This window comes from Arachis duranensis, chromosome 7 (assembly GCF_000817695.3).
Source record: "Arachis duranensis cultivar V14167 chromosome 7, aradu.V14167.gnm2.J7QH, whole genome shotgun sequence".
In the NCBI taxonomy this organism is placed as follows: domain Eukaryota; kingdom Viridiplantae; phylum Streptophyta; class Magnoliopsida; order Fabales; family Fabaceae; genus Arachis; species Arachis duranensis.
This window is the reverse complement of record NC_029778.3, coordinates 56653556-56675363: the sequence shown is the minus strand read 5'-3', so window position 1 is coordinate 56675363 and position 21808 is coordinate 56653556.

Genomic DNA, 21808 nt, shown 5'->3' with positions numbered 1-21808 from the left:
GAGAGAGAGGTTCACGCTGCTAGTCCTCGTCACGCTGAGTCTCACCAATGTCTCCGCCATCATCATAGGTCATCGCTCGTCGCTCGTCGCCGCTGCTGGGTTCTCCGTCAACGCTACTACAGACAAGGAGAGGGGAAGAGTTCGCTGAACGAGAAAGTACTGCGCAAAAGAGGAGGGATGTTCTATCACCGTCATTGCCGGAACGAAGCCCTAGTCGCCATCGTCAAAGCCCCATTGCCGTTGATTAAGGGTGTCACCGTGGAGCTCAAAGATAACGTCGCAGAAGTTAAGTGGAGCCGTCTTGCACTGTTGAAATCATACTTTGCGTTCTACCCTATTCATCCTAGATCCATTCTCCATTCTGCCTCGCCGTTGAGCTATGTGCCGCTGGTGGAGCTGTACCTTGCCGAATCTGCTGCTAGAGGTCTGTAAGAGAAACGTACCTTCAAAGGGCAAACGGAGCTAAAATAGGGGTAAGAAAGGGAAAACAACACTGCTATTATTGCCGATGCATTACCGTCATACCTCTGGTTGCCGAAAAACCACCACTACTCCTTCTGTCCTGCCCTTGTTCCATTAGGGTTTGTTGTTCTTCATGGTGAGACTGAACTTATTTTGCCTCATTCACCATGATAATTTGTTTTAGTTTCACCTAATATCTATTTCATGTTAATGTTAATTTTTGTCAGAATAAACTATTATTATTCGGTATTAATGTTGCTGTTGTTGCTACTGCTGGTTCTGATGCCATTGCCACTATTGCTGTTAGTTCGGAATAAGTGGGTTTGTCGTGTTTGATTCCTGAGTTTGGTTAATCGAGGTAAGGGGTTTCGTTTTTAAAATTAAAAGTCTCAATTTAAGAATGCCTGTAAAGTTTACTAAATAATTGCAAATAATTCATGATTGTCTGAACTAATTGAATGATGAGCGATTGAATTCGATGGATATGTGTTTGATTTTCTAATTGTTTAAGAATGCTTAAAATTTTGTATTTAGCTGGTTGTAATGAGAATTGTTGGATTTGTGGCTGTGAATACGTTATGTTTACATTTTGGTTAAATAATGTATGAATTGAAAATAGTATAATGGTTTAAATTATGTGGGATGGGTGAAATTGTTTACTTGATTGATTTAATAATTGACTTGGTTAATTCTGGATTAGGTGCTGGTTTAGATTGAGATATATATATTAAGAAACGATCTTTGTATTAGAAATCCGATTTATAGGCTTATTTTGAGAAAAGGGTTTTGTACTGAAAGTTTGATTTATTGGTAATGAATTGAGAGTTGAAAATGATTTTGATATTGGAACTGGTTAGATTTTAGATTTGTAAATGTTTTGATATTGAAAATGAGTTTGATTTATCGAAAATGATATTGAGAATTAAAAAGGGTTTATGATATTAGATTTAGTTTGTTAGATTTATTAGAAATAATTTTGGAGAATAGAAAGTGGGTTGATTGGGATTCTTAAAGGGTGACATAGTCTGAATTTTAGAGAAGATACTGGCAAAATTTTAAAATTAGAGGCTTCATTTGAAATGCTTATTTAGTAAGATTAGGATTTGAGAAATTATATTATCTGATTTTGATTTATTAAGAAAAGAATGAATTATTCTATGATTTTAAGTTATGGAGAAAATCATTTTTGTTTTGAGTTTATTTATTAAGAAAAATATGGCATTTTGAGTTTGATTTAGTAAGGAAATAATTATGTTTCGATTTTGAATTATTGATGAACGAAATGGGAGGTGTGATAATAAGGAACGAAGGATGAAGATGATTGATTTTAAAGTATGATTATGGTGTCGAAGGATAAATGCTAACAAGCCATGGACTTTGTCTGTGAATGATTGTACGGGAATGCCCGTAAATATGGAATAGCTTCTAGGAGAAAGGGTCACATGCTTAATCTGGAGAATCAGCGCATGGAAGTACTTGCAAAGGTTATATTCGACATACGTCTGTTGGAGAATCAGCACCTGCAAGAAGTAAAAAATTGCAGAGGTTATGTTGCTGGAATAGCTTATCCGATTTGCGAGTTGGATTGCATCGGGTGCAGGTCGAAATTCACAAATGAGTTCATTACCTGCGATTGGACTAGACATGCATCTTATTGTTTGCGCATTTACATTTGATTGTGTTTACTTGTTTTATTTCTCTGTGATTCTGCCTTGTTTGTGTGTCCAATTGGGTCTCTTGTGCTATTAATTTGTGTATTGAGGTGATTAAGAACTAATATTGTGATTGAGATTCGTTTTAAGTTTAGAAATTTAAAGAAAGTAATTGATTATCTAAAGTAAAATTAAGAATCCTATTGAGAACCTGCGAGGACGATGTTCTCACCCCCTACAGATTTTCTTTTCAGCAACAGGTTCAGGAATCCTTGGCGTGGAGCCACAACCAAGCTACAATGTTTTTTTTCCCTCGTCATGTATTGCTTTGGTGTTGAGAGGATAGGACTTATATTTGAGAATCTTTGAATAAGACTATGTATATAATGCCACGTGAATATGTGTGTGTGTGTGTTTTTGTGTGTGTGTGTGATTTAAAATAAATATACCTTTAGTGCGATCATGAGGTGCTAAAAGTTAGGGTGTTACATTATAGTATCAGAGCAGTTCGTTCTTGTTAGAGCCTTGGGGATGGACTGACTATGCTTCACTGCATACTCTGAGTGTCTGTCATGCAATAGGACTTGTCTTAATAACAAGAGTTTGAGTTTTAAATGCATGATTGTCTATTGATTAATGCTGTTAGTCGACCATTGCATCTCTCATGTTATTAAGTCTGACCAACCTAATACTGATGGTTTGTGTTTACACAAACACTAACGGATTATCATAGACGAAATAGAATTAATAGAAGATGCGAATCACGGGTTTTGGGGATAATAGAGGCTATTTTTCACGATTAACTTAGTCCTGAATGGTAAAACCTGTTTGTATCCTGTGACCTGGTACACTGTCCATTCTTTTATAATTGTATTGGAGTCCTTTGTTCGAATGAATCCTTGTTTGACCTTGTTTCTAAGCATCTGCTTGAGTCTCCTGGACTATCTCTCTTTTTGTTGTTTATACTTCTTTTCATGAATCTTGTACTCTTTGATACGACCTTAAACCTATTCTGACACAATAAAATAGTCTTTAAATCATCTTGTAGTTTCTACTTCACATCACACTTTTCTCTTATATTTAAATCATATGAGTTCTTGGTATTTGAAAACCATATATGCAAAAACTTTTTGCTTTTTCCCTAAATGTGTTCAAAAGTAACGTCAGTTTAAATTTCTTCCATCTTATATCAATTTTTTGAGGACAAAAATTTTTGTAAGGTGGGTAGAATGTAACGACCCATGATACAAAAATTTAATGAACTCAAATATCCGTAGAACTTCTGGCAAGTGCACCGGGTCGTATCAAGTAATAAAACTCACCAAGAGTGAGGTCGATCCCACGAAGATTAACGGATTAAGCAAGCAAAAGTTGATTGATTATTCTAGTTAGATGGTTCAATTTGAGATGAAGAGCAAATAAGAAATATAAATGACATGAAATCAAAAGAAATTAATAAAGTGACTAGAAAGTAAAGAACATAAAAGTAAAGTACTGGGAATTTAAATTGCAAGAAAAGTAAAGTATGAGAAAGTAAAGTGCAACAAATTAAAGTACAAGAAGTAAATAACAAGAACTAAGAATAAAATGCATATTGGGATAAAGAGATATTGAATTCTCTAAATCAATTGTTTTTCATCTCATCTTCAATAATACAACTCATTGATCCCTTGGCAAATCATGAATGATTGAAATCCAATCCCTTGGTAAATCAATCTCTCTTAACTTGATCAATTGCCAATTTCTTGATCTAATTGCTCATGAGAAGAGATGAAGATTGGTCCTTGATTTAAAGTCACACAATCTCATAAACCTAAATTTTGGGATGATTACATGTCACAATATCAAACCTAAACCCAGATTTACTCAATTGTGTGAAAGAAATTCAAGCATGATTCTATGATCCCTTTCCCAAGGCTTACATAGAATCCATGTGAACTCAATTTCTTTCCTAAGACAATTGAATCCTTGAATTGAAGAATGAAGATTCTTTCTAGCAAATCAAATGAAAAATGAAGAGAAGAAAAAGAATAAAAACAAATTAATCCATTAAATTACAATAGAGCTCTTTTTTCCAATGTTGGAAATTAGAAATTATAACTAAATATTTACAAAAGTGAGTAAAAGAAGACAAAAGAGAGGAAGAAAATGAAGGTGAGAAGAGAGAGGAGTCCGAAGACACCTTCCAAAATGAAATTAAAATTACAATTAAATAAACATTAACTAACTACTTCTAAATGATTCTTGTGGTTTCGATTGGTTGGCAATTGTGGCTTGAACGAGAGTTGGAGTGGGCTTGGTTAAAGGGTGAAGGCTGCAGGGAGAAGTTGGTGTATGGTTCAAGTGCCACTTTGATTGGCATGCCCAGTAGAAATTGCTCCTTGGAGTGGTGACCCATTTTGTAGTGCTAAAAGGATGGAGTCATTTGGAGCCAAAACTGAATGTCCACTATAAAATATTATAGATCGTTGGAAATTCTTGGATGTCATCTTTCTAACGCGGTTGAAAGCGCCTCATTTGGACCTCTGTAGCTGAAGTTATGCTCTTTTGAAGGTGAAGAGGTCATCCTGTCAAAATGCCTTGGCGTGCCATGCCTTCGAGCACACCATATTACACGCTCAGATGAAAGAATTTGTCCTCTGGAAAGTTGGTCTAGCATGCCACGCCCATTGGCACGCCCTCTGGTGTGAAATTTATAACCCACAAACTAACCGACAAGTGCACCAGGTCGTACCAAGTAATACCTCAGGTGAGTGAGGGTCGATCCCACGAGAATTGATGGATTAAGCAACAATGGTTGAGTGATTTACTTAGTCAGACAAACAGAAAATATTGTTTGAGAGTTCAATAACATTAACAGTAAATTTAGAATATCAGAAAGCAAGTAGTAAACGGTTTGTGAAATATATGGAGAAACAGTTAAGGCTTCAGAGATATTTATTTTCCGGATTTACTTTTCTTACCAACTATTTTAATCGTGCAAGATTCAATTCATGGCAAACTATATGTGACTAAACCCTAATTCTTTAGACCTTTTTAGTCTCTCCTAACCTTCATCAACCGCCAATTCCTTGGTCACTTGATTCTAATTAGAGGGTTAACTTCAATTTTAGTTTATATGCCATAGAAATCCTAATTACCCAATTCATGGAGTTTCCCAAGTTTGGCGCCACCAAGGCAGTAATTCTATATGAAAGGTGTAGACTATTATATATCAATCGAAAGCTCTGAAAGTTGGCTTTGCAATGTCGCTAAAATCACATCATTTGGACCTTTGTAGCTCAAGTTATTTCTGTTTGAGTGCAAGTAGGTTAGGGTTGACAACATCATCTACTTTCTTCCTCTTCTTCTACAGAAACTCCATCAAATCCATCTGAATGCTACCTAAAATAAATAGAATTGCACACAACTCAAAGTAGCATTTATAGTGGCTAAAAGATATTTAAATTTTGATTAAAATTAACAATTCAAATGCAAATTCACTATGAAAAGATAGGATAGATGATCAAGCATCACAACACCAAACTTGAATTGTTGCTTGTCCTCAAGTAACCAAAACTAATATAAATTTAGGATGTGAATTTGTATGAGAAGTGAGTGTTCAATTAAGCTCCTGTCTTTTCTCAAAGTGGGATTTATAACACTGAAACTCTGAATAGTTCTGGCATCTCACTATCCTTTGAATCTGAGGAATGTCACTGTCATTCGGAATTAGAATCCGGCTAGTATTATGAATTCTCTGTCCTTTTCACTTTGGATTAATCCTTGAACACAGCAAATTTTCTTTCGTTCTCTTTTCTTTGGTGCTTTGCACCTTGAGCCTAGCTGCGACTTTAAATGCTTTATTTCAAGTTTTACTTGACACAAAAATACCACAAGCACTTAACTAGGGAACTCTCTTTTGGTTCTGATTTTTTCTTTAGTTGCTCCCAGACAGCGGTGCTCAAAGCCTTTGGCATACTCTATTAAATGCACTTGATCTCGACTCTTAGTGCTCTGTCTCAAGGATTACTTGACACAATTACACCACAAGCATATGACTAGGGAAACAACTCTATGAGCTTTTAATCATGTCTGACCTCCCTAGTCATTGATACTCAGAGTCTTGGACTTTTTTTTATTTTTCTTTTGCTGTTTTTTTTTGCTTCAAGAATTAAGCTTTTGTTTACTTCAGAGAATTCATAATAGTTCTCTAAATTCTTGTTCCTCATACATCAACACCATTTGATTCAAATTTAAATATGCACTATTCATATCATGCATTCAAAATCATAGATAATACCACCACATCTAAGTAAATAAGACTACTCTTCAATATGAACTCAATTTCTCATGCAATATATCACTTCTTTTTCTTTTAATTTTTAGATTCAAGCTCAGTGAGCGGTACATGAGACAATTTTTTTTTAACTAAAAGTAAATAACAGAATGAAACTAAATCTAAGAACTGAAAGTACTAAAGATCATACAGGCAATCAAAACAACAAAAAACAGAAGACAACAAAATAAGAACGGAAGGGGAAATAGAATGAACGGAACTCAACCACCTCAATTATCCTAGTGGCCGTCTCATTCTTCAGGCTATGCTCCTCCATGAAGAACATTCATCTCTCATGGTGCCACTGATGATAAGGTAAACAGAGAGTGCACTTTACAATACCAAACTTAAAAGTTTGCTTGTCTTCCTATTCTAATCATTCTGCATGACCAAAACACATGTAAAATAAGAAAAATTCTAAAAAAATTGAGATAAAGTAATTTAAAACCAGAAGTAAAATAACTATAATGCTAAAATAAAAATAACTATAAAATTAAAACCAAAGTAACTGCAAAACCAAGGATACTAGTAGTTAGGTTGCCGCCCAACAAGCGCTTCTTTAATGTCACTAGCTTGACACTTGATTGTTAAATTTTCTTCCTCTTCTTTCAGTTGGTTAAAAGAAATGTCTCCAAGGGGGAAGAGGTGAAAATTAGTGCCCCCTGATATAAATTCCTCCTAACAAGCTTTCTTTTGTTGTGGTTAGCTTGATTCACCTCGCTTGTTGGGGGTAGATGTTGGATTGTTTTTTGATGACTTCTCTTTTTCATGGATATTTTCTTCTGTTTCTTGGGCACAATCCCCTTTTTAGTGCTTTCTTGGTTGCCTTCACTTCTTTGATTTCAAAATTTGGGTGTTGTGTGATGGTTAGAGTGTACCCTTCATCAAGAACTTCTTGAATTAGTGGTTCAATAAACTCACCCTCTATGCCACTCTCTGCTTCATTGGAGTGTAGATTCCCATAATTTTTTTCATCTTTTACAACCTCCTTTGTTTGTGCAACTTCCTTCTTTGTTTGTGCATCTTCTACTTCTTCCATGTGTGAGGGTGGAGAGTTCTCTAATTCACTGGAGTATGAATTTCTTTGATTGATTTCCTCACTTTCTTCCATAGGATCTTGTATTGTATCTCTTGGGAAGGAATTTGCTTGTTCCTCTTCCTAGGGCTTGATAATCAACTCCTTATATTTTCCTATATTTTTGACACTCATCCTCATATCATGTATGAATTCTTTTATGAGAAGCTCAAGAGCTGATGGTTCTTGATATGAATAAGGAGATGGTGGCTCTTGATATGAATAAAAAGAGGAGGATGGTTCTTGGTATGAGTAGGAGATGGTGGCTCTTGATATAAGTAGAAAGATGATGGTTCTTGATATGGATAGAGAGGATGTGGTTCTTGGTATGAATATGGAGATGGTGGTTCTTGATAGTTGGAACATGGAGCACTGAAGTTTCATTAGTTTTGACTTTGCCAACCAAAATTCAGGTAGTTCTTCTATCCACAATAATAAGAATCACTCCTTGGGTGTGAGTAGTAACCGATGTGATCTCTCTCCATTATTTTTCCTTAGCACAAAGCACCAAACAGAATTAAATGCACCATGTGGTAAATAGGCAAGAAAAGAAGAAAGAACATAAAATAAAATATAAAAGAAAACAAAAATAAAAGAAAAATAAAATAAAGAAAATAAACTGAATAATTAAGAAAATAAAATGACTAATAAGCAAAAAGGAGTATAAAAATTAAACTCAATAAGTAAAATAACTTGGTAGAATAAAGCAACTAAGGGGACACCAAACTTAATTTCAGAAATTAAGAGGAAAAAATTTTAAATAAAATAAATCAATTTTTTTTCAAAAATTTAAAGAAATAAGTTAAATGAAATTAAAGCAAAAATGCCTAATCTAAGAAATCAAACAACTAGTAGTTGTCAATCATAGTCAATCCCCGGTAACGGCACAAAAACTTGGTGCGGAATTTATAACCCAGAAACTAACCGGCAAGTACACCAGGTCGTACTAAGTAATACCTCATGTGAGTGAGGGTTGATCCCACGAGGATTGATGGATTAAGCAACAATGGTTGAGTGATTTACTTAGTCAAACAAATAGAAAGTGGTTTGTGAAATATATGGAGAAACAGTTAAGGCTTCAGAGATATTTATTTTCTGGATTAACTTTTCTTACCAACTATTTTAATCATGCAAGATTCAATTCATGGCAAACTATATGTGACTAAACCCTAATTTCTTAGACCTTTTTAGTCTCCTCTAACCTTCATCAACTGCCAATTCCTTGGTCACTTGATTCCAATTAGAGGGTTAATTTTAATTCTAGTTTATATGACACATAAATTCTAATTACCCAAATATAAGAGGATTATATGCCATGTATCCCATTAAGTCCAGATAATTAGAAATTTTAGGAGAAATTGTTTTCAAGCTGTTGTTCAGGTAAAGAGCTTTTTCAAGTTTTACAAGAACTCAATTAGAACAAGGGTCATACTTCCGTTCCACCCAGATTCATAAGATAAAGAACGAAAACAATTCTTGAAATTAAAATCAATACATGAATTAAAATAGAACAGTAATAGTATTAGTCCATAGAATAAACAGAGCTCCTAACCTTAACAGTGGAGGTTTAGTTGCTCATGATTCAGAGAGAAAAAACTAGGATTCTGTAAAACTGTAAATTGCGGAATGAGGTAGAAGAGAAGAGATGGGCCCGAATGGCTGATTCTTTTCCCTTTTATACCTAATCCTAATTAATGTAAAATATATTTTCTAAAACTAAATAATATCTTTTCCTATTTTAAAAATAAAATAAAATTTAATCAAATTAAAATACTATTTCGTGCAAGCCTTGTACAGTACGGGGACCACTTGATTCATAAGAGGTGGCGCAGGGACCACTTGAATCCAAGTTTGGCGCTGTTGAGGCTGTGTGAAATCTTCGAAGTCTTCCTTAGCTGGCGCCAAACTTGAGGTATGTCAACTTTGGCTTCATCAAGTCCGTATGCAGTTCTTCAATTCTTCTTAGTTGGCGCCAAACTTGAAGTATCTCAAGTTTGGCTTCAAATCCATGCCCTGCATTCCTGGGATAGGTGAGTTGTGGCGCCAAACTTGGAGTTTCTCAAGTTTGGCACCACCAAGGCAGCAAGCAAGGAAAGCGTTGGGATGATCATGGCACCAAACTTGGGATTTCTCAAGTTTGGAACCACCAAGGCAGTAATTCCATATGAAAGATGTAGACTATTATATATCGTTGGAAAGCTCTAGAAGTTGGCTTTGCAATGCTGCTGAAATCATGTCAATTGAACCTCCATAGCTCAAGTTATTCTTGTTTGAGTGCAAGGAGGTCAGGGTTGATAGCATCATCTACTTTCTTCATCTTCTTCTACAGAAACTCCATCAAATCCATCCGAAAGCTACATGAAATAAACAGAGTTGTATATAACTCAAAGTAGCATTCATAGTGGCTAAAAGATATTAAAATTTTGATTAAACTTAACAATTCAAAAGCAAATTCACTATGAAAAGATAGAATAGATGCTCACACATCACCCTCCACACGTCCAACTTGAAAGACTCAGTGTGCCACGCCCACTGCACACGCCATAGTGCACACTGAGTTTGAAACGCTGAAAGAATATTGATTTTCACCCTCAGATTCAACGTCCACTATAAAGTGTTATATATTGTTAGAAAGCCCTAGATGTCATCTTTCTAACATCACTAGAAGTGCACCATTTGAACCTCTATATCTCAAGTTATGTTCCTTTGAAGATGAAGAGGTCATGCTAGCGTCTTTGCAAGGACATGTTGTGCTTCTTGTGTTTTCAGGGTGAATTTCAACCTCAAATCCAGTATCCACTATAAAGTGTTATATATAAAGTGAATTTCAACCTCAAATCTCAAGTTATGTTCTTTTATAGCTCATGTTATGTTCCTTTGAAGGTGGAGAGGTCAGGCTGGCATGTGCCCCAGCTTGCCACTTCATAGTACACGCCCAGAGTGCACGCCAGGATGAAGTTTTACTCTCTTGGAAGTTGGCCCAGCATGCCACTTCCTAGGCACGCCCTCCATATGCCCATATTGAAGAGTTGGTGTGCCACTTCCTTGACACGCCCTTTGGCAAGTGCTTAATGATAGGTTGGCGTGCCATGCCTTCAAGCACGCCAAGTGGCACGCTCACTCATGTATTCCTAACGTGGCACTTTATATCGCCGGATGACATGCCCTTGTTGGAGGGTTTTGGGAGAGATTCTGGAATCTTAGCGTGCCACACCCACTAGCACGCCCATCAGACGCCCATGAAGAAGAGGTTTTGCACGCCAAGGAAACGCCACTAACACGCCCTATAATTAACGCCACATGCATGCGCAATTAGTTCACATCACCAACGCCTCTTGAGAAGGCTTCATGGCCATGCTTTCTTCAGGGGCACGCTTTCAGAAGTGTGGCCTAAAGTTTCAAAGCGTGTCCTAAATTTCAAAGCGACCCCAAAACTTCATATTTTCTTCTTTATGAGCTTGTGCTTTTTGCTTCTTTTTCTATTATTTCCTACAAAATTCATAAAATCAAAAGATCAAAGGAATATACAACTTAGGTACTAAAAATACTCCATAATTAAGCATGATGAATTGATTTCTTATATGAAAAAACATAGAAAAACACATCATGATGCACATGAATTAACCTGCCTTTTTGAAAATCTAAATAGGAAAAAGGTTCTCATTTATTTTATTAATCAGGATCTTTATTATTAGAAACTAACTTATTAAGAATAATTAAATTAATTTTATGAATATTTTGAATTTAAGTTAATTAATATTTTTATATAATTTTATTGTAATTGGATATTTTACATAGTTAAAATTAAATTATGAGTAATTGAAAAATGATGAAAATTATATAATTTAATTGGTGTAATTTGTGTAGTGACACCCATCGGTGGGCGTCACTGCCACCGGCGCCACTGTCAAATCACCACGGGTAAGGAGGAGAGAGAAGAATAACTGCAAAGAGAGAGATTGATTGAGATGTTCACGCTACTCATCCTCATCATGTTAAATCTCACTAATGTCGCCGCCATCATCATGGGCTATTACTCGTTTCCGATGTTGGGTTCTCCGTTAACGCTACTACAGACAAGGAGAGGGGAAGAGTTTGCTAAAGGAAGAAGCACCGCGCGAAGGAGGAGGGAGGTTCTGTAGAGATGAAGAAAAGACAACATTTTGAACACTCGTAGGCAATTTTTACTATACTATCATGCCTTTTGGCCCAAAGAATGCTGGAGCAACCTACGAAAGATCCATGATTTCTATATTCCATGACATAATGCATGACTTTGTGGAAGACTATGTGGACGATTTGGTTATTTAGTCAACATCCGAGAAGCAACACACAGAACACCTCAAAGCTGTGTTCACTAGATGTAGAAAGTATAGACTCAAGATGAACCCCATGAAATGTGCCTTTGGGGGGTCATCTAGAAGTTCTTGGGATTCAGAGTCCACAAAGGAGGCATCTTGGCTGACAAGGATAAGATTAAAGCTATCCAAGACATGGAACCCCCGAAAGACATCAAGGAAAGTTCATAGGTAAGCTGGGGTACATTCGAAGGTTCATACCAGCATTAGAAGGGCTCTTAAGATCCTAAGACCTTTGTTAAAAGAGAAGAACACCTTTAAGTAGAAACAACACCACCAAGTTGTGATGGACAAGATCAAGGGCGTTCTCACATGCATTCACACCATAACTTCCCTTCAACCAGGTGCACCATTAAAGGTATACTTAGCGGAAGGAGAAAAAGTAGTTAGTGTTGAAGGCAAAAAGAAACCCATTGCCTATGTCATTAGAGCCATGAAAGGGCCAGAACAAAGATACTCCTCACCAGCAAAACATTGCCTGGCTCTGGTGTACATCTCACAAAGATACCAACACTACTTCCAAGTACACCAAGTATAAGTTGTATAAAAAAATGAAGGTCTCATATTTTTAATCGAAAAGCCAATGTTGACCGGGAGAATGAGTTGTTGGGCACTCCTATTAAGCAAATATGATGTGAAACTGGTAACACCTACCACCATTAAGAGCCAAGCTTTGGCTGACATCTTGTCAATTTGTCCTGAAAAAGCAACTATTGAAGAGTTGTCAGATCAGATTCCAAGAACAATAGAGATTATTCATGCTTGCAATGAAGAGGAAACATGGACCCTCATGTTTGACAGAACACCCTCGAATCCACAAGGAGGGGTGGTGCACGGAATTGTGATCACATTTTTCACAACTCCGGTACAACTAACCTACAAGTGCACTGGGTCGTCCAAGTAATAAAACCTTACACGAGTAAGGATCGATCCCACAGAGATTGCCAGCTGGAAGCAAGCTATGGTCATCCTGTAAATCTTAGTCAGGTGGATTCAATTGGTTATGAGTTTTGATAATTGAAAGATAAATAAAATGCAAATTTAAAATAAAGATACTTATGTAATTCATTGGTGGGAACTTCAGATAAGCGTTTGGAGATGCTTTGTTGCTTCTGAACCTCTGCTTTCCTATTGTCTTCATCCAATCATGCGTGCTCCCTTCCATGGAAAGATGTATGTTGGTGGATCACCATTGTCAATGGCTACCATCCATCCTCTCAGTGAAAATGGTTTAGCTACAGTTTCTGTACGGCTAATCAACTGTCGAATTTCTCGTCTCGGATGAAAAATACCAGGCACAGCTACTGCACGGCTAATCATCTGTCGGTTCTCACTTGTGTCAAAATAGGATCTCTCTATCCTTTTGCACACTGTCACTGCGCCCAATATTCGTGAGTTTGAAACTCGTCACAGTCATCCCGTCCCAGATCCTACCCGGAATACCACAGACAAAGTTTAGATTTTCCAGATCTTGAGAATACTGCCAATTGGTTCTAGCCTCTACCACGAAGGTTCTAATCTAATGGATTTGAATGCTCTGTTGTCAGGAGAGGCAAGTCAAATCCGTGGATTAGAGACCCAAGAGACTATACTCCAGCTGTCGTCCAATGACTACGTTGAACATCATGTAGACCGCTTGTGGTTGTCAGGCACACATATCTTGGCTAAGCGAGTAACGAAGATAGTGGGTGATTGTCACGGGTCACCCCTTTATTCTGACTTAACTAAATTAAGTACGAGAGTATATCTTGGAGAAGAAGTAAGCGTGAATTGAAAGAGAAACAATAGTACTTACATTAATTCATGAAGAACAGCAGAGCTCTGCACCTTAATCTGTGAGGTGTAAAAACTCCACCGTTGGAAAATACATAAGAGAAAAAGGTCTAGGCTTGGCCGAATGGCCAGCTTCCCAAATATGAAAAATGGCATAAGCTGATGTGAATACAATACTAAAAAGTGCTATTTATACTAAACTAGTTACTAAGGATTACAGAAAATAAGTAACTAAGTGCAGATATTGCAAAAATCCACTTCTGGGGCCAACTTGGTGTGTGCTTGGGCTGAGCATTGAGCTTTACACATGCATAGGCCTCTTCTAGAGTTAAACGCCAGCTTGGATGCCAGTTTGGGCATTTAACTCCAGTTCTAGTGCCAGTTCCAGCGTTTTACGCCAGAAAAAGGTCTCTGGCTGGCATTTAAACGCCAGTTTGGGCCATCAAATATCGGTCAAAGTATGAACTATTATACATTCCTGGAAAGCCCAAGATGTTATCTTTTCATCCCAGTTAAGAATGCTCCAATTGGACTTCTATAGCTCCAGAAAAATGCATTTGAGTGCAGGGAGGTCAAAATCCAACAGCATCTGCAGTCCTTTCTCAGACTCTGAATCAGATTTTTGCTCAGGTCCCTAAATTTCAACTAGAAAATACCCGAAATTATAGAAAAACACACAAACTCATAGTAAAGTCGAGAAATGTGATTTTTTCATAAAAACTAATAAAAATATAATAAAAATGAATAAAACATGCTAAAAACTACCTAAAAATAATGCCAAAAAGCATATAAATTATCCGGTCATCAAGGGGTAGGATTTCTCCTTACAGACTCCCACGGAAGAAATCTATCTTTCATGTTTCAGTTGAATTTCTCTTGCACCAATAATGAGGTGGAGTATGAAGCTTTAATGCTTGGTCTAAAGATGACTCAAGAAATTGGTATAAAAAAACTTCATGTCAAAGGAGACTCCAACCTGATAATACAATAGATCCAAGGAGTGTACGACATGAAAGAAAAAAGTCTGGCCTTATGCAGAGAACAAGTTTGGTGCCTGATGAAGGTATTTGACAAGATTTCATTTGAGCATGTTTTCCGAACAGAAAATAAGCATGTGGATGCTCTAGCAACATTAGGGAGTAGAGTCACCATTTAAAATGGACAACATGCTTTAGAACACCAGACAACTGAAAGTTCTGCCAGAGAAGAAAGAACGTCAATGGAAGGAAAAATCAATGATTGGCGAATACCTCAACATGAACATCTCAAAACGCTCAACATCACCAAAGAAACAAGAGGATTTTGCCTCCTCAATGGGAAAATGTTCAAAAAAAGCATCGATGGACTCCTCACGAAATGTGTAGGAGAAGAGGAAGAAAACGAAAAAGTAGAACAACTACATGGAGCCACTTACGGATCACGACTTTTTGTTTTGGATACTCTTTTTGTTTTGGATCACGACTTTTACCACTCATTATCAGGCTTTTCACTTGGACCTTCATGACACAAGCACATGGTTAGGGACAGCTTGATTTAGCCGCTTAGGCCAGGATTTTATTCCTTTGGGCCCTCCTAACCATTAATGCTCAAAGTCTTGGATCCTTTTTACCCTTGCCTTTTAGTTTAAAGGGTTATTGGCTTTTTTCTCTTGCCTTTTAGTTTAAAGAGCTATTAGCTTTTTCTTCTTGCTTTTTCTTTTTCTTTCTTTTTCTTTATTTTTCTCCTTTTTTTTCGCAAGCTTTGTGTTTTTCACTGCTTTTTCTTGCTTCAAGAATCAATTTTATGATTTTTCAGATTATTAATAATATTTCTCTTTTTTCATTATTCTTTCAAGAGCCAACAATTTTAACATTCATAAACATCACTATAAAAAATATGTATTGTTCAAGCATTCATTCAGAAAACAAAAAGTGTTGCCACCACATTAAAATAATTAAACTATTTTCAAGATAGAATTCGAAATTCATGTATTTTTTTCTTTTTTAGAAAACATTTTTCATTTAAGAAAGGTGAAAGATTCATGGAACATTCATAGCTTTAAGACATAGACACTAAACACTAATGATCATGTAATAAAGACAAAAAACACAGACAAAACATAAAACATAGGAAACAAAAAATAGAAAAATAAGAACAAGGAAATTAAAGAACGGGTCCACCTTAGTGACGACGGCTAGTTCTTCCTCTTGAAGATCCTATGGAGTGCTTGAGCTCCTCAATATCTCTTCCTTGACTTTGTTGCTCTTTCCTCATGGCTCTTTGGTCCTCTCTGATTTCATGGAGGATAATGGAGTGCTCTTGGTGCTCCATCCTTAGTTGCTCCATGTTGGAACTCAATTCTCCTAAAGAGGTGTTGAGTTGCTCCCAATAGTTGTGTGGAGGGAAATACATCCCTTGAGGCATCTCAAGGATTTCTTGATGAGGAACTTCCTCATGCTCTTGTTGAGGTCCATGAGTGGGCTCTCTTGTTTACTCCATCCTCTTTCTAGTGATTGGCTTTTGAGATGAATCTCTCCATCTCTCATGACTCGGAGTTGGAAGCAACTGCCTTCCCTTTCCTCTTCATAGAGGTTTCTCTGGCATTAGGTGCCATTAATGGTTATGGAAAAACAAAAAGCAGAGCTTTTTTCTATATCAAACTTAAAAGGTTTGCTCGTCCTCAAGTAAAAGAAGAAAGAAATGATTAGAGGAAGAAGAGATGGAGGAGATGGAGGTGTGTGAATGGTTCGGCCAAGGGGGGTTTTAGGTGGTTATGATGTGTGAAAATGACGGAGTGATGAGGGACTTATATTGGAGTGGAGCAGAGAGGGAATTCTTGTAATAGGGGTTGGGCTTGGGAGGGAGATGGTTTGAATTTGAATGGGTGGGGGTAGGTGGGTTGTATGATGGTTTTGGAGGAGAAATAGAGGTGATTGGTGGAGGTTATTTTGGAGAAGAGTGTTATGGAAAGGTGTGAAAAGGAGAGAGAGTGAGTTGGGGTAGGTGGAGATCCTATGGGGTTCACAGATCCTAAGGTGTCAAGAAATTCTAGTCCCTGCACCTTTCTGGCATTTAAACACCCCTTGACAACCCTTTCTGGTGTTTAAACGCCAGTTTGCTGCCTTTCCTGGTGTTAAACGCCAGGCTGATGTCCCTTTCTGGCGTTTAACGCCAGCCATACACCCTTTTCTGGCGTTAAACGTCAGTTTGTCTGCCAATTTTGGCGTTTAACGCCCAGAATGCTACCAGACTGGGCGTTAAACGCCCATTCTGCTATCCTTACTGGCGTTGAAATGCCAGTAAGCCTGTCTTCCAGGGTGTGCTATTTTTGATACTGTTTTTTATTCTGCTTTAATTCTGTAGCTATTTTTGTGACTCCACATGATCATCAACCTAAAGAAAACATAAACTAACAATGAAAAATGAAATGAAAAAGTAATTAACATAGATAAATAAGATTGGGTTGCCTCCCAATAAGCGCTTCTTTAATGTCAATAGCTTGACAATAAGCTCTTACAGAGCTTCACAGATACTCAGAGCATGATTGTGGCCTCCCAACACCAAACTTAGAGTTTGAATATGGGGACTCTGCTTGACTCTGTATGGAGAGAATTGGATGAAGTTTTTCATGCTTCTTCTCCATGTTTACAGAAGAAGATCCTTGAGCCTTAAACACAAGGTAGTCCTCATTCAATTGAAGGACTAACTCTCCTCTGTCCACATCAATCACAGCTCTTGCAGTGGCTAGGAAAGGTCTTCAAAGGATGATGGATTCATCCTCATCCTTCCTAGTGTCTAGAATTATGAAGTCAGCAGGGATGTAAAGGCCTTCAAACTTCACTAAGACATCCTCTACAAGTCCATAAGCCTGTTTCATTGATTTGTCTGCCATCTCTAGTGAGATTCTTGCAGCTTGTACCTCAAAGATCCTTTGCTGAACCAAGGCATTCAGTTCATTGATGTGTAATGGAGGTTCATCCTCCTAAGTCTCATTACCAATTAACTTGGCATTCAGCTTCATGATTGCTCCTAGATACCGAGCAACTTGCTTTTCAATAATATCTTCATCCTCTTCAGAGGGAGAATACTCATCAAAGCTCATGAATGGCAACAGTAAGTTTTGTGGAATCTCTATGGTCTCTGTATAAGCCTCAGATTCCTTTGGTTCCTCATTAGGGAACTCCTTAATGGTCAGTGGATGTCCGTTGAGGTCTTCCTCACTGGAAATCACTGCCTCTTCCTCCTCTATAGGTTCGGTCACTTTGGATATATTGATGGCCTTGCATTTTCTCTTTGGATTCTCTTATGTAGTGCTTGGGAGAGTACTATAAGGGATTTTAACTCTTTTACTCAGCTGACCCACTTGTGTCTCTAAATTTCTAATGGAGGACCTTGTTTCAGTCATGAAACTGAGAGTGGTCTTAGATAGATCAGAGACTATGGTTGCTAAACCTGTTCATACCCTGGGTCAAGCTGACCGACCCGGGATGATTAGCGACAAGGCGACCGACCTCTTCAGGTCAGACAATCTGACCTCTTCTCAAAGAGCTCGGCCAAATCACCAGGAAAGCCCAAAAAGGGCCCAAATGGAGGACCGTGCCCCAAAACCTAAGGCAGCCCAAGCCTACAAAGAGAAGGGCAGTTCCCTTGAAGATAAGATGACCTAACTTGAAAGATAAAGATAAGATAAGATAACTAACTTATCTTATCTAAGAAGGTCACTCTACACCATTATAAATATACTGGAGCACCTAGGTATAACTCATACTCTGATTCTACTAAAAACCTGCTTAATACCTTGTTAACTTAAGCATCGGAGTCCCTTGTAGGTACCACCACCCTCCGGTGACGAAGGATCGGCACCACCACCAGGTCCAACAAGTCGGACACAATAGCTCTGACCAGTACAGAAGATCTCATCCGAGATTGACCTACAGTTTCAGGTAACCCTCGGAACATTGGCGCCGTTGCGGGGGAACCTAAAAGTCATCCCACCACCATGGCGGACGATCATGACAACGACCGCGATTCAGATCTAGAAGACAAAACGCTGCACAAAAATGTGGATACCACACCAAAAGATATCCCACAACTTAACGGAAACAAGAATTCACCAAACCCGGGAGCCATTGAGACGCTTCAAGATCATTTAAAACAACTTGAGAAAGAAGCCCAACATCAGCGAGAAGCTGGGAAAGACCTACAAAGGGAGACAAGGCAACGCCGAGAATTGGAGGGAAAACTCCTAAAACTCGAAGCCGATCTCAAAGCCAAAGCGACTCGATCCACTCACGATGACAGTTCCCGCAAGGACCAAGATCCATTTACCAAGGAGATCATGAAGACCAAAATCGCAAAAGACTTTAAACTCCCGGATATGGCTTTATATGATGGCATGGCAGATCCCATCCATCACCTCAGTAATTTCAGGAGTCGAATGTACCTCACTGATGCCTCAGACGCAGTCCGCTGCAAAGCCTTCCCGACTATCTTAACAAAAATGGCGATTAAGTGGTTCGACAATCTACGCCCCAGGTCCATCACAAGCTTCGACGACCTAGCTAAAAAGTTTCTAGCCAGATTCTCTATACAGAAAGACAAAACCAAGCACGCCCCGAGTCTATTAGGAATCAAACAAGGAGATCGGGAAAGTCTTCGCAGCTACATGGAAAGATTCAACAAGGCATGTCTAGACATACAAAGTCTGCCCACAGAAGCGGCCATCATGGGCCTCATCAATGGCCTACGAGAAGGGCCTTTTAGCCAATCCATATCAAAAAAGCATCCAGCATCTCTAAATGAGGTACAAGAACGAGCAGAGAAGTATATCAACATGGAGGAAAACTCTCGACTAGGAGAGACCTCAAAATCCGGATTTTCCTACTCATCTAGAGATAAGGACAAAGAATCCAAGAAAAAAGAAGATCGACATGGGGAGAAGATTAAAAAATACCACAATTATACCCCTTTTCGGGTATCCCTAGTGGATGTCTATAGAGAAGTATGCCATACTGAAAAGATACATCTAGCTTGACCACTCAAAAGCAAAAAAGGAGAAGGAAACCGGGCAGAATATTGTGAATATCACCGAATCTATGGACATTCCACCAACGAATGTTTTGACCTAAAAAATATCATAGAAAAACTGGTAAGAGAAGGAAAATTAGATCGGTACTTGGCGAGCCGAGCAGACGATCCCAGAAAAAGAAGAAGGGATGAAGATATTGGACAGGCAGAACGATCACCTCGTACACCTGAGAGACACGTCCACATGATTCACGGAGGATTTGCGGGAGGCGGGACCTCCAAATCATCTCGCAAAAGATATCTTAAAGATGTATATCATGTCGAGGGAAGAGAGGAAACACCCGACATCCCCACAATCACTTTTACTAAAGAGGATGCATCCGGCATCATCTCCAGACACGACGATCCTATGGTCATCACTATCGTATTGGCAAATGCAAATCTCTACCGCACACTGATAGACCAAGGAAGCTCCGCCGATATCCTATTCAAAACTGCCTTCGACAAACTCAGCCTAGAAGAAAAAGAACTCAGAGCATATCCGAACAGCCTATTCGGACTGGGAGACACTCCAGTTCAATCACTTGCATACGTCTCACTACACACGACCTTTGGAAAAGGAAACGAGTCAATAACACTCAAAATAGACTACATTGTGGTCGACGTAAGCTCAGCCTACAATGCCTTAATAGGTCGGACAACATTGAATCAGCTCGGCGTAGTATTCTCGACTCTACATCTATGCATGAAGTTTCCAACTGCAGAAGGAATAGCTACAATAAAAGCAGACCAGAAGACGGCGTGCTACTACTACAACAAAAGTTTAAACCTCAGAGGCAGAGGAGAAGAATTCCACACAATCGAATTCGGTGGAGCTCAGAGACGGGAAGAACTCTGCCCACAACCTGAAGGTGAAGTAGAAAAAGTCTAGATCGGAGATATCCCGGACAAAACAACCAATATCGGTACAATCCTAAAAGAAGACATAAAGGAATCACTCGTATAGTTCTTACGAGATAACATCGACCTCTTTGCATGGAAGGCTGCAGACATGCCAGGCATAGACCCCAAGTTAATGTGTCACAAGCTAGCAGTTTACCCAGGATCTCGGCTAGTACAATAAAAACGTAGAAAGCTCAGACCAGAACGATCCCAAGCTGTGGAAGAGCAGGTACAAGCTCTACTGGAGGCATGATTTATAAGAGAAGTCAAGTACCCACTATGGCTAGCTAACGTTGTCTTGGTGAAAAAATCAAATGGGAAGTGGCGGATGTGTACCGACTACACTGATCTCAACAAAGTCTTTCCAAAAGACCCTTATCCACTCCCAAGTATCGACGCTCTGGTGGATGCCTCCTCCGGATATAAATACTTCTCATTTATGGACGCATATTCGGGATACAATCAAATCCCGATGTATCCACCCGACCAAGAAAAAACCTCATTCTTAACCCCAAAAGCAAACTACTGCTACATCGTCATGCCCATTTGGACTTAAAAATGCGGGAACTACTTATCAGAGGTTAATGAATAAGGTCTTTACGGATCACATTGGAAAAATCATGGAAGTATATGTGGACGACATGTTAATAAAGACACAAAGTGAAGAGACGTTGCTGTCCAACCTTACCCAAGTATTCGACACTATAAGAAGGCAAGGCATGCGACTTAATCCTGTAAAATGCACCTTCGCAGTAGAAGCTGGCAAATTCTTGGATTTTATGCTCACACAAAAAGGAATTGAGGCAAATCTGGATAAATGTCGGGTGGTGCACGAAATTGCAATCACACTTTTGCAACTCCGCACAACTAACCAGCAAGTGCACTGGGTCGTCCAAGTAATACCTTACGTGAGTAAGGGTCGATCCCACGGAGATTGTCGGCTTGAAGCAAGCTATGGTTATCTTATAAATCTTAGTCAGGATATCAAAAATTATCAGGATTGATTGTAAAAAGCAAAAGAACATGAAATAAGTACTTGTTTTGCAGTGATAGAGAATAGGTTGAGGTTTTGGAGATGCTCTGTCTTCTGAACCTCTGCTTTCCTACTGTCTTCTTCTTCAAACACGCAAGGCTCCTTCCATGGCAAGCTGTATGTAGGGTTTCACCGTTGTCAATGGCTACCTCCCATCCTCTCAGTGGAAATGTTCAACGCACCCTGTCA